Source organism: Primulina huaijiensis, chromosome 17 (genome assembly GCF_012295235.1).
Source record: "Primulina huaijiensis isolate GDHJ02 chromosome 17, ASM1229523v2, whole genome shotgun sequence".
Lineage (NCBI taxonomy): Eukaryota > Viridiplantae > Streptophyta > Magnoliopsida > Lamiales > Gesneriaceae > Primulina > Primulina huaijiensis.
In genome coordinates, this window is record NC_133322.1 from 6,185,545 (window position 1) to 6,199,518 (window position 13,974).

At 36.8% G+C, this 13,974-nt stretch overlaps 1 long non-coding RNA gene across 1 annotated transcript; it reads left to right on the forward strand.

Annotated features, from left to right (window-relative positions):
• Window positions 1–9,839: 9,839 nt before the first annotated feature.
• LOC140962298 (uncharacterized) lies at window positions 9,840–12,412 on the forward strand. Its single transcript, XR_012172516.1, has 3 exons — window positions 9,840–11,134; window positions 11,269–11,419; window positions 11,673–12,412. It is a non-coding gene; the product is annotated as an uncharacterized lncRNA (long non-coding RNA).
• The last annotated feature ends 1,562 nt before the right edge of the window (window positions 12,413–13,974 follow it).

Below are 13,974 nucleotides of genomic sequence, written 5' to 3' on the forward strand. Positions count from 1 at the left end.
ATACGAGTTAGAGTGGGATTCTCGGGTCTTAGGAGCTATTTTATGATGTTGGGATTTCTTTATTTTGGCATGTTGAAAATTATATTTCAAACATTTGAGACAATTAAATTATTTTGACGATGTTTATGTGGATTTGTGAACCACAAATTATGTATTTTACTCGATCATTTGGTTTGTTACAATTATAATTATTAGTATTAGATATCGGACCCGGGGCCCCACATTAGGTGGTATCAGAGCGTAAGATATTTGGGAACAGGGTAGATCGAGTCAGTTAGAATTGATTGATCATGTGATATATTTGTTAGCATTTTCATTGTGCTATGATGTGAAATACATGATTTAAATTGAGATATTATATTGTTGAGTTTTATTCGAGATTTTTGAGATTGTTGAGTCTCGAGAGCCAGAGATGATTGATACAAGATTGAGATGATTGTGATTTTGTGATTTTATATGTGTTTGATCTATTGTATATCAGACATGGCTACTCGAGGTAGAGGTCGTGGTAGACATAGACAGAACGTACCAGTGGCACAAGATCAGGGCAGTGCTACTCATACTCAGATGGATATAACTCCGACTCCGATGGAGATACTGTTAGCCAGATTTCAGTCTTTGCACCCACCGATGTTGAAGGGTACCGAGAATGCATTAGAGTGTGAGAACTGGTTGGAGAATATTGATCAATTATTTGAATCTCTTGAGTATCCAGATGATCGTAGAATCAAGTTAGTTGTTCATCAGTTATTGGATGTTGCTAAGAGTTGGTGGATCATGACCAAGAAAGCTTTAGAGGGTCGAGATACGATTGTTACCTGGGATATTTTTAAATCTGAATTTTATCAGCGTTTCTTTCCTACCTCTTACAGGAAAGATAGGGGAGCCGAGTTTGCAAATTTAAATCAGAGAAATTTGAATATTGAGGACTATGTTGCTAAGTTCTCGAATTTACTGAGATTTGCTCCTCATGTAGCATCCGATGAAGAAGCTAAGGCCGATCACTTCATAAATGGTCTTAACCCTGATATCTTTACCTTGGTTAATACTGGAAGGCCTAACACTTTTGCTGAGGCTCTTGATCGAGCCAAGGGAGCTGAAACCGGAATCATTAGGCAGAGAGGTTCTCAGATGCAACGACCCCAACAGTCACAGTATAGACAGCAGTTCAGACAGGGTAATAATGGCGGTAACAGTGACAACATAAGAGAGCAGTTTCGGGCTAGAGGCAAGCAATTTAAGAGGCATGACAGTAATTTTTCGAGTTTTAGTGGATCGAGAAAGTCTGGTTCAGTTCCGAGCACTGGTTATTCAAGTCCGACTTGTGGTCAGTGTGGTGGTAGATATTATACCGATCAGTGTAGAGGAATCTCGGGAGCTTGCCACTTGTGTACCAGGTGGGACACTATGCTCGAGTGTGTCCTAACCGTGGCAGTGATATGTCTCAGATTGGGGGATATACGAGACAGACACCTCACCAGAATCGTCAGAACCCTACAGTTCATTCCTATCAGCAGTCAAACCGATCAGATCAGAACAAACAGAGTGGTAGCCACAGGGTAGGACAGCCACCTAGACAACAGGGTCGAGTTTTTGCACTCACGGAGGATGAGGCACATAATGCTCCAGATAATGTCATTGCAGGTAATTGTTTTCTCTCAGGTTATCCTGCTTATGTTTTGATGGATACTGGTGCATCACATACTTTCATAGCTGAGCACTTTGTCTCATTGCATTCACTGCATTCTATGCCATTATCATCTACATTATCTATTTCTACTCCACTGGGCAAAGTGATGAGGTCAGCAGAAATGATAAGTGGTTGTGAATTTCGTTATGAGGATAATGTCATTGAGCTTGATTGTGTTGTGTTGGAGATGTCTGATTTTGACTGCATACTCGGTATTGACATGTTGACAAGATACAGGGTTACTGTAGACTGTTTTCAGAAGATTGTTAAGTTTAGGCCTGATATGACAGATCACTGGACATTCTATGGTAAGGGTTCTCGAGCTAAGATTCCTTTGATATCTGTTTTGTCCATGACTCGTTTGTTGCAGAAAGGAGCAGAATGTTTCTTGATTTATGCAATTGATATTTCAAGGTCAGTACCTAAATTGGCAGATATTCCAATTGTTAGGGAATTTTCAGATGTATTTCCAGATGAAATTTCAGGATTTCCTCCAGTCCGAGAGATTGAGTTTAACATTGAGTTGATGCCAAGTACACAGCCTATTTCTAGAGCTCTTTATAGGATGGCGCCAATTGAACTGAAGGAACTAAAGGCACAACTTGAGGATCTATTGGCTCAAGGATATATAAGACCAAGTGTTTCACCTTGGGGTGCACCGGTTTTATTCGTGAAGAAGAAAGATGGGTCTATGAGGCTTTGTGTCGATTATAGACAGTTGAATAAAGCCACAGTAAAGAATAAGTATCCTTTGCCAAGGATCGATGATCTCTTTGACCAGTTGCAGGGTTCTTCTGTATATTCTAAGATTGATTTAAGATCTGGATATCATCAGTTAAGAGTTAGAGAGGCAGATGTGCCTAAGACTGCTTTTCGTACCAGGTATGGGCATTTTGATTTTTGGTTATGCCTTTTGGGTTGACCAATGCACCTGCGGTATTTATGGATTTGATGAACAGTGTGTTTCAAAGGTATATAGATCAATTTTTTGTGATATTCATTGATGATATTCTTATTTATTCAAAATCTGAATTTGAGCATGCCGAGCACTTGAGAGCTGTTTTGCAGATTTTGAGAACGGAAAAGTTGTATACTAAATTATCCAAATGTGAGTTTTGGTTGGCTAGAGTGGTTTTCCTTGGACATGTGATTTCAAGGGCTGGTATATCAGTTGATCCGAGTAAAGTTGAGGCAGTCATCAATTGGTCTAGACCGACATCGGTTCCTGAGGTACGTAGTTTTATGGGTTTGGCAGACTATTATCGCAGATTTATTAAAGGATTCTCACAGATTGTGAGGCCAATTACCCAACTGACACAAAAGAATGCACCATTTATTTGGTCACAGACATGTGAGGCTAGTTTTGTTGAACTTAAGCAGAGATTGACTAGTGCTCCAGTTCTGACTATTCCATCAGGTGTAGGAGGATTTACAGTGCACACTGATGCTTCACATCAAGGACTTGGTTGTGTATTAATGCAGCATGGCCGTGTTGTTGCCTATGCTTCACGACAGTTGAAGCCACATGAGTCTAGATACCCAGTGCATGACTTGGAACTAGCAGCAGTGGGTTTTGCCTTAAAGATTTGGCATCACTACTTGTATGGTGAGAAATTTGAGATATTCACTGATCATAAGAGTTTGAAATACCTCTTTTCACAAGCGGAGTTGAACATGAGACAGAGACGTTGGTTAGACTTGTTGAAAGACTATGATTGCGAAATAAAATATTAGCCAGGAAAGTCTAATGCAGCAGCCGATGCTTTGAGCAGAAAAGTATGTAATATGTCTTTGATCACTAGCAGTGTATCTGATTTAATAGAAGAATGTTTTTTCTCTGGTTTGGATTTTGTGGTAGATACTCAACATGTAAGAGTATTTATGATTCAGGCAGAGCCCGAGTTGTTTGTAAAAATTAAAGAGGCCCAAAGGTTGGATCAAAGCATTCAGAAATCAGTTGAACTCGTTAAATCAGGACTTCAATCAGAATTTCAGGTCAATAATGAGGGTATTTTGTTTGTGAATGATCGTATTGTAGTTCCTAATATTTCAGAGTTGAGGATGCAGATTTTGCGTGATGCTCATTGCAGTAAATTCAGTGTACACCCTGGAAGTAAAAAGATGTACAATGACTTGAAGAAACAATTTTGGTGGAAAAGAATGAAATCTGACATAGCAGAATTTGTATCTCGTTGTTTGAATTGTCAACAAGTGAAAGCAGAAAGAAAGCGACCAGGAGGTCTTTTGCATAGCCTTAAGGTTCCAGAATGGAAGTGGGACCATATCACCATGGACTTTGTCACGAAATTGCCGAGGTCGTCGAGGGGTTGCGATGCAATTTGGGTTATCGTTGACAGATTAACCAAGTCTTCATGTTTCATTCCGTATCAGATGACATATAGGCATGATCAGATGGCCAGATTGTATATCAGAGAAGTTTTGAGATTGCATGGTGTGCCTAAGTCAATTGTATCAGATCGTGATCCCAGATTTTCTTCTCATTTTTGGCAGAGTTTACAAGAGGCCCTTGGTACTCGTTTGCATTTGAGTACAGCATATCATCATCAGACAGACGGACAGTCAGAACATACTATTCAGACATTAGAGGATATGCTGAGAGCTGTAGTTATGGATTTTGGCATTGGTTGGCAGGATTCGTTACCACTTGTCGAGTTTTCTTATAACAACAGTTATCAAGTGAGCATTGGAATGCCACCATTTGAAGCATTATATGGCAGGAAGTGTCGATCTCCTTTGTATTGGGACGATTTATCTGAAGCACCAATTGTAGGACCTGATATGATAAGAGATATGACAAAGAAGGTGAAATTGATTCAGAGTCGTATGAGAGCTGCTCAGGATAGGCAGGCTAAGTATGCGAACATCAGGAGACGGCCGTTGATTTTTGACAAAGGTGTCAGAGTTTTTCTGAAAATATCTCCTTTCCGTGGTACAGTTAGATTTGGAAAGAAGGGTAAATTATCACCGAGATTCATAGGTCCGTATGAGATTTTCGAACGTGTTGGTGATTTAGCTTATAGATTAGCTCTTCCTCCTGCGTTATCAGGTGTTCATGATATTTTTCATTTGTCTATGTTGAGGAAATATCATCCAGATCCTTCTCATGTACTTCCACCCGATGAAGTTGAGTTAGATCAGAATTTGAGCTACATTGAAAGACCGATTAAAATTCTAGATAGAAAAGATAAGCAACTCAGAAATAAATTGATACCGTTGATTAAAGTACAGTGGAACAGACATGGTGTCGAAGAGGCAACATGGGAATTAGAAGATAAAATGAGACATAAATATCCAGAGTTATTCAAATGAAGTACGCTTCTATTCTCGGTTTTATTTTCAGTATTGATCATTACATCTTAGACTTGAAAGAGATGATTGATTTCGAGGACGAAATCTATTTTTAGAGGGGAGGAATTGTAATGCCCGAATTTTGAAAAAAATAAAATTGTGGCAGTAGTTGTGATGGTTTATGGCTTTACCTTATGGTATGAATGGTAATGAATGTTATAGAATGGAATAGATAATGGATGGGTAGAATCAAAGGTTGAATTTGAGCTAAATAGGTAATGGAAGTGCAGAAACGGTATGAAAAATGTGGCAGTAGTTGTGGTTTTTACCATAATATTTTGTATATTGATCCAATTGATGTGAGGCCACTTTTATTAGAAAGATAAGACATAAGGCTATAACTTTCTTATTTTGAGTTTTGGTCAAATCATTAAGGAAGACAAGCCAAAAGCGCCCCGAAGTGTGTCATGCGTATCGTCATTCCTACAATGACACATGTTGGGATATTGAGCATAACTTTTTACTCAGACCTCCAAATGACATGAGGCTAATTGGAGATGCAAATTAAGACATAGGGCTACAACTTTTTAGTTTACCACTTTCGCAAATTCTGAAGTTAAAAATACGTTTTGGGCAGAATACTGCGCGTCATCGCGCAGGATCCGACGCCCTAGCGCGCGGGTTGCTGGAATTTTGGGTGTTGGGCAGTATGGTGCGCGCCCCTGCGCGAAAACACGCGCCATGGCTCCCAGCACTTGTACAAAAAACGTGTTTTGAGGTTTGGATGATATATAATAGATTGGGGGATGATTTTTGTATCATTTCTTCTCATCCTCATTTCTCTCCGTCGGTTTAGAGCTATGGTTCCTCATTTCTCCTTCAATCCAATTTCTTCCAAGACATTAATCTTTTATCGAAGCTTTAATCTTTGCTTGGAGATTAGAAGTTCTTCTCCTTAAGAGTTTAGAAGTAAGGTAAGAAAGCTTATTTCCTTGGGTTAGTGTTTGAAGGGAAAACAATGGGTTGTTTGGTTTGAGTGTTGAGGTAAAGTTGTTAATATAATGATTGATGGTATTATATGTATTGATATTTTGGAAAAGAAATGGAATTGTAGAGGAGCTAACTCTGTAGCACGCACGTCACGTGTTTGACAAAATAATTCAATGAATGTTTTTATGTCATATTACGGTTAAGACATGATATGGATTCCTTCTTTACACAATTGTTGGGATTTGAGTTTTCTTGAATATCAAAATTGCGCATCTTGATTCGAAGCATTATTGAATTAATTATGAATTTTGTACAGAAATTGCTCTGTTTTGATAAATGATCCGAGTTCTTGAGTTATAATAGACTTCGAAGGTTCAAGACTTCTCACTTACACATTTCGATCTTCTTTTGGTAATATTTGAAATGTATGTTACGGTCGGTAACATACGAGGTAAAAGTATCATTTTTATTTTAAATTGAGAATTCTATGGCTCGATGAATTACTTGTGATTTGATGATGATTGTGGCTTTGAGATGAGTTTATTATAATATCGAAATGATGATATTGATTTAGATCATTACATTGCATATTGAGCCACTTGTTGATTCATATATTATATGGCGAAGGTTGCCTTGATTTATTGATTTGTTGGACGTATGGGGCTACAGTTGAGTTGGCATAGTGTATGCGGAGGTCGCTGCTATGGCCTGAACACTCTCTATATGCGCACCATAGTCCTGGGATTGTAGAACACAGCACCCCACCTCGAGCGGATGAGCCGGTGGATGTTGCTGGGGGATTCTCTTTCCTTGGGTACCCTATGACCAGATGATTCACTTGATCTTGAGATTTATTGGTAGCCCACAGCTTCTGATCATGCATTGCATTATATTACATCTTTATGAATTTAATATGAAATATTTGTCACTTTAATTCTCATATGTTATTGATTGTATCATACTGGGTTTATACTCACCGGCATGTCCGGTACCTCTTGTTTTCATGTGCTTGACGGTATGTGAGGCGAGGCTTGGGATGCCAGAGTCCAGCTCAAGGCGAGGAGATACGAGTTAGAGTGGGATTCTCGGGTCTTAGGAGATATTTTATGATGTTGGGATTTCTTTATTTTGGCATGTTGAAAATTATATTTCAAACATTTGAGACAATTAAATTATTTTGACGATATTTATGTGGATTTGTGAACCACAAATTATGTATTTTACTCGATCATTTGGTTTGTTATAATTATAATTATTAGTATTAGATATCGGACCCGGGGCCCCACAAGATCCAAGGTCGCGGGTTCGATTCTCATTGATTGCAACGAGTGCAATTATTGGGAGAGAGATTGTTGGGTGCAATAATTATCCCTACTTGGTAGAGCGATTGAATCGTGGTGCTTGAGTTGATGTGCAGTTTAAAAGATTTGAATTTCACCATTACCACCAGCTATACTTTTTGGTAAAACGGTAAGCACTCGGTCTTTCATGACTCTTATACCACATGTTGGGAGAAAATCCACATAAACCATAGAATCCATCATGTTAAATCATTAAGAATTTGATTGAAAACTTAAGCGGAAGCGTACTCGAAGCCATAATTCTGAATTCTTTAAAACATATCTTGATCTTCCAAATCTACATGCTATTTTCCTTGTGAGAGTATTTTAGTTTTCTTTTTTGAAGTACTTTCTTAACGAGGGAGAGAATAGAGAACGTGATTACGTGCGATCCGGAGAAAATAACCCATATATAGATTAAGTTTATCATTTTCTTCTTATATTTCTGTTTTTGTCAATCATAAAAACAGAAATTACACTTATATATCTACACATTAAAGAGACACAACTTAATAGATATATTAAAACCTAATAACAAAAAACTTTAATCGATCATTTTAATTTTGGGGTTAATTTAATAGACAACCAACACCAAAAAATTATTCATATATAAATTCATATAAATAAAATTCATCCAAAATCAACTACATTGTTGATTTAATGCGTATTTGGTACGCGAAGGATTGTTAGGCACTGATGATTGGTTGTTTCGACTCTCGATACATCTACTTTAGTTCACATGGGCAGTTTGCCATTGATTTTGGTGTGCTGATCTTTATTTGGGTATGTTGTGTGCTTTACTTAATTTTTAGAAACCATAACTATTTAAACTCCTTTGAGAGAAAATTAAGAATAAATCCAAGTTTTTGTTTGAGGAGGAGACAAAACACAAAAGAGAATTAAGGTTACAAATCATCGATCAAATTCATTCTTCATTCGAAATCACTGTTTTTGTTCGGCTTTTGAGTTTGTGAAAATGAGTTCTATAAAATTTTTGTTGTTCTTGTAAAAAGTGATTGTACTAACATTTTAAAACATCATGGTTCTACTTCTTTGTAGTTTACAAGTTCGGACGAAAATAGAAGTTGTCTTCAAAGAATGAAGTTGGTGCAAGATTATGGTTATTTTTTAAGCGCTTAAAGTGTAATTTTGATTTATCTTTTATGTGTGTGTGTGTGAATAATATGAAACTTTATGTCATCAAAGAAATCTGAAAATGCATTTTTTAAACAAAAAAAGAAAAATCAATTGATTAAGCTAATCTTAAAATTAAATAGTTTGATCGTGTACAACAGTAAATATAATAGTAAAAAATTAATATTTATTATATAAAATTCATAAAAAAAATGTATTATATGAAAGAATAAGGAAAATCATAAAAAAAAATTAGAATTTATTTATATATAAGAGATTTAAAAATAATGCATGTTTTATGGTAATTCACATATAAAAATGTAATTTTCAACATTTTTGTTTTTTTTATATCAATATGAGAATTATTATTCTTCTAAAAAAAGAATTATTATTATTATTTATTTCATAATTATATCGATGATGACTTATATCACATCTGACATCAAGATCTTATATTTTTTTTAAATAAAACACCGTCGGAAGCGGGGGGTTAGTCAGACCCCTACCTGTATATAACAAAATAGAACAGTAAAAGGAAAACCTAAATAGGATGATGATTATGCCAAGAACTCCCAAAAAGGCTCAACAATCATAACATCAAAACATAAAAGGGGCAAACTACATCTGTACAACCCTGCATAAAGCAAAATAATAACAACGATGGGCAAGGAGAAATCTGCAGTGAACGCCCACCAGCTACCGCTCAAAAAGATCACGGAAGAACAAAATCAACCCGGATCAGGAGGTCGACCGTAAGGGGAGCTCGACTGACTCGCCTGACTTCTGTAAAATCGTCGCCTATGAGATCTCGTACGTCTTGGTAAAGGCAAAGACTGACATGCAGTAGTAGAATGAGGCACCGATCCTGCCAAACTGCATCCACTCTCGAAACCAATCTCAATCTGAGAAGATGGTAAAGGAACCGAAGGCACAACCACTAGACCCGGACTATGGAAACATCCACAGGGATCGGAACAACAGGGACATCAAGATCTTATGTTTATAACATATCTCACGTTTGACATTCAATTATAATAATCTTTTAACCAATAGAAGTAGGTCTCTGTAAGATAACTCACAGATCTATATCTACGAGAGAGATCGGCCTGATCTATCCATATAGTTAAAGTAATATTTTTTCTATTAACAATAAAATTTTTCATATGTTGATCGGATTAGAGACTCATCTCATAAAATTGATCAATAAGACACCTTTATAGGAATTTTTGTGTCGAATTGTATATAGTGTTTTGATTTTAACATTTTATCCTTGATTTTGTTTTTTTGTTTTTGTTTTGTTTGTTTGTTTTTTTAGTTTTGGACTTTTGGTAATTCGCAAACAAAAATAACTTTTCACTGTTCTAGAAGGGTTTACCGTACCAGTTTAGACCCAATGACATTCCCCAACCCTAATTTCGTTGCGCCAAATCGACATTAGGGTCTGAGCATTCACCTCACCTTCGGAGTTCAGTCATGGCGTCAACCATAGCTGCCCCCACATCCCAGATTCCCCCACACTTGATTGGCAACAATTACGAAGTTTTCTCAATACTCGATTCAAGCACTCTTGGCCTCCCTTCAGCTCCCGAATCCCCCAAATTAGTCAGGTTTCGTCTCCAATTTTCAAGAATTAGTGCAATCTAAAGTTGACCCTCCACTAGAATCCATCTGGGTTCTTACAGCATTGAGCTTTAATGACAACGTTACGCCAAAAATTGATTCTTTGAATCGAATTTTAACCATAAATGATTTGTTCCAGCTTATAGTTTCTTACTCTGCTTCTTGCAACCTAGTAAAGAGTATAGTTTTGGTTGCACCTGTTCTATGCAAGTTGCATTATTGTATACTCGATGTGAAGGACAGACGTTTGGGTTCCAAGAAAGAGAGAAAAACTGATAGAGAGATCAAAAGTCTGGTGGATTCAATCCTTGCATACCTAAATGTTTGCAGTGAAGGGTTGGATGACAAATTTGATGATTTGGAAAGTTTGATTTACCCACTAGAAGATTTAGTTAATTTATGGATTTCAGATGGTGGGGTGCAGAACCAAAATGTTGATTCTTTGAGAGCATTTTTTCCACTCCTGAGCCTTGACATTGTTAAAAGAGCTAGAGTTGAAGGGTGCGGCATGATGGACCTTGCAGGCTTCGTAGTTGCTGAGGCTATTTTGTCAAAGTTGTGCTTGAAAATACGAGAGGGTTTTGAAGAGAAGATGCAGAATGAGCTCAAATATTGGCTCGTTGGTTCAATAACTGGATTTCAAAGCTCCCACGTATATGGTCTGTATGAAAGAATAGTACTTTCTAATGAAATTTGAGTAGTGAAACTCCTCCTAAACAGGCTTACTCTTACATGCTCGTGTGCAGTGCCTTGAATCTGTGGTTTGCCCGATTTGTAAATGTATTAGGTTGCCAATCCACAACCATTGCAGCTAATATTTATGGGTTTCCTGTAACATTTTTTTTGGGTCACTTTTCAATTTATTGAATCGAGTTCTTGAATTTTTGCCACATTTGTGTAGAGTTATCCGTGGGCTGAGCCATCTATAATTCCGATTAACCTGAAAGCTTTGGTGCTTCAGCAGCTCCTCTGATTTTTGTGGTGTTATGTGTATTGATGTTTATTCAAAGAAAAGATATTGAAACTTGATGAACTAGCACTGCTTTTCCAGGTAAAGTAATTATCAGAAGAAAGCAATATAAAACAGTCATTTTTATTTTTTATTCCTTTCGACTACGGATAGTTCATGTTATTGTCGTCAAGATGTAAACTTTAAGATGCTTGTTATTTCCACTTTTGCTGCAGGGCAAGAGACAATACCAAAGCTATTCCGTACTTGAATGCTTTTGCTATTTCTAGTTTGTCTTCGCAAATAATTAAATGGGCAGAGAGACAGAGATAGGGAATGAATCCAGCGCCAGTGGACCTAGTGGATCATCACCAAGATCGTTTCCAAGTAAGTAGTTTTAAATCCAACCAAAAACTGATAGAACTCACTGTTGCACTTTCAGGGGTGCTCACTGGGGGCGGGGGTGAGGGCTGATGGGATGCCATCCCTCAAACAGAAAACAATAAATTTTCATGATTGTTTTTTAAAATTGAAACTTCCACCCTATAGCTGCCCTCCCTATGTCACCCCCTCCATGAAATTAATGGTTCAGTTACTGTGTACTTGGATATCTCTTCAACGGCTGTTTACAACTATTCAGGATGGATGCTGAACATAGAGAATAGAGGAATTAAGATCTTTGACGATGAATATTTAAAATCCCGTGGAAAGTTAATATTAGAAAGTTCGGAAGAAGAGTCTAAGCAACCTGCAAGATGGGAAGATGGGACCAGGCAAGATTCTGATACCTTCTTTTACATTGATAATAAGGGTGGGGAAGATCATGGAAAATAAGATGGAAAGATTAGTGAAAGCATGAATAATGCATTTATGGCTGCTGTCCACTCCATTCAATCGTCAGAACAAGGAAGAAGAAAGCGAAAAACAAAAAATGGCGAAAGGAGAAAGTCTGTTAAGTTTCCCAGGTTTAACCGTTTAGACGATTCGGCTTCTCTATCAGGTAAAAGGTCCAATGTACCAAGAAATGACGATTCAAACAGTGGCAGCGAGATGGAGGATCCTCATTCGAATGAGGATATGGAAGGAAAAGATTGAAGAACTAATTACAAATATAGAAATGGCGTCTATCATTGTTGTCCGTCGCTGCAGAAAAAGAACCGCTGCTGTTAAAATCTAACCGTTTATGTCATGATTTAACATCAGCTTCTGGTTCCGCATTTGGCTAAAGTAGTAATTTAAATCCAAATTTTATCGCTGTAACCATGAGTTCCTCTAGTCTGGCGGAGGAAATTTTTTTAGACTATACATCAGAAAGGATAGAATTAAGTAAGCTGTCTGTATACTTACGGATATTTTATGATTTCAGCATCTTTTCTTTTACATGGTGTTATCAGGTTAATGCTATATGTTTATAAAAACATTTTTTCTGCAGACTTTGATTTTTGGCACCTTGATTTCATCTGCCAAATCCTCGTCCTCGATTACATAACTTTTCGTTTAGGGGAGAGGTGTTAGGTTCTAATCTCCATCGCTCGTATATAAAAAAGAAAATAAAAGTCATGATGAACATATTTTCTGCAGCTGATCTGATCAATGAGAACCGAAAAACAAAAGGGTGTTTTAAAAAAGTGGAGATTAATTTGCGATATTAATACGACATAATTTGTGAACTAAAATCAACCTTTTTTCCTTAACCAACCCCATCAATGTTTCGGTTGATTTTTTTTTTGGGTCTCCTCTTAGACTTGGACTGACGTGATAGATGCATTGGACTCATATCATGTTCGAGTCTGGTTTAAATCAACTCCGATGCAATGGTATCTTCCCCGAGACTTACAATTCTGGATGAACAATCAAACATCCAAGACTTTGAAACGTTTGTCGGAAGTTAGAAAATATTGGAGCCTCTTAAATGCTTGACCCACTTGCCAAGACTTATCGCGTCCTTAACGGAACGTTTCCTCGATGGAAAGTGTCCTCGTCCACGGTCGTGACAATGATAATTGCAATTATCTTTACATTCGTTTTTTTTTAAAAGTTTTACCCATTGTGGTAAAAAACACTTACATGAGTCAAAAACATCTCGACTCAGATGAGAAGGTAAATCAATAGATTTGCACGAGGAAACAGAGATATGAGAGAGATGACATCAAACACCGACCCCAGAGCATACCCCCGCAATATTTCAGGGAGAATATGCTCCACATTGCGAAGCCGAGGAATATCAACCCATGTCACCGCAAGATTTGTCAACTCGTCTATGCCTTTGAGACTATTATCTTTACATTCATGCTATTGTGTAAGTTGTATTTGTGTGTATGTACACTCAATTTTTTAGGTTTTTTTATATGTAAAAATTAAAACCGAGTTTTTAGAAAATATGTCCATTTTCTGATATTTTATATATTCCATGATTATTTGTAAATATTTGGTCAATAAAAGATATCATGATAATTGTTTCTGTAGAATAGAGGAGCAGGATACTTACTTCTTGAAGTAACATGTAATTATTTTTCAAAAGCAAGACATACCATGACACCAAAATTGTCGATCTTATATGCTCAGTCTTAATATAATAGGGAGCTATTACCACATTTATTCCATGAATAGATTTGAAACAAGCTAGGAAGGCTTGTGATTTTTCATCCGTAGCTCGTTATTTTGTATGGCCATAAAAAAATCTAATATCAACTCAAAATCTTTTCTTATTGCTGATGAAAGATGATCATTGTGCAAAATCTCAAAGAGTCTCAAATTCTAAGTTTGTTAAATAAGAAAAAAAAATTCTAAATCAACATAATTACTATGGTAAATCAATAAATGTGAAATGTGACATGAGATGAACACCATTTACTTAGAAAAATTTTAAATGCATTGTACTGTTGATAACTTAATACTACTGACTTATTGATGCATATTGTGTCATGCCCCAAGATCGAGAC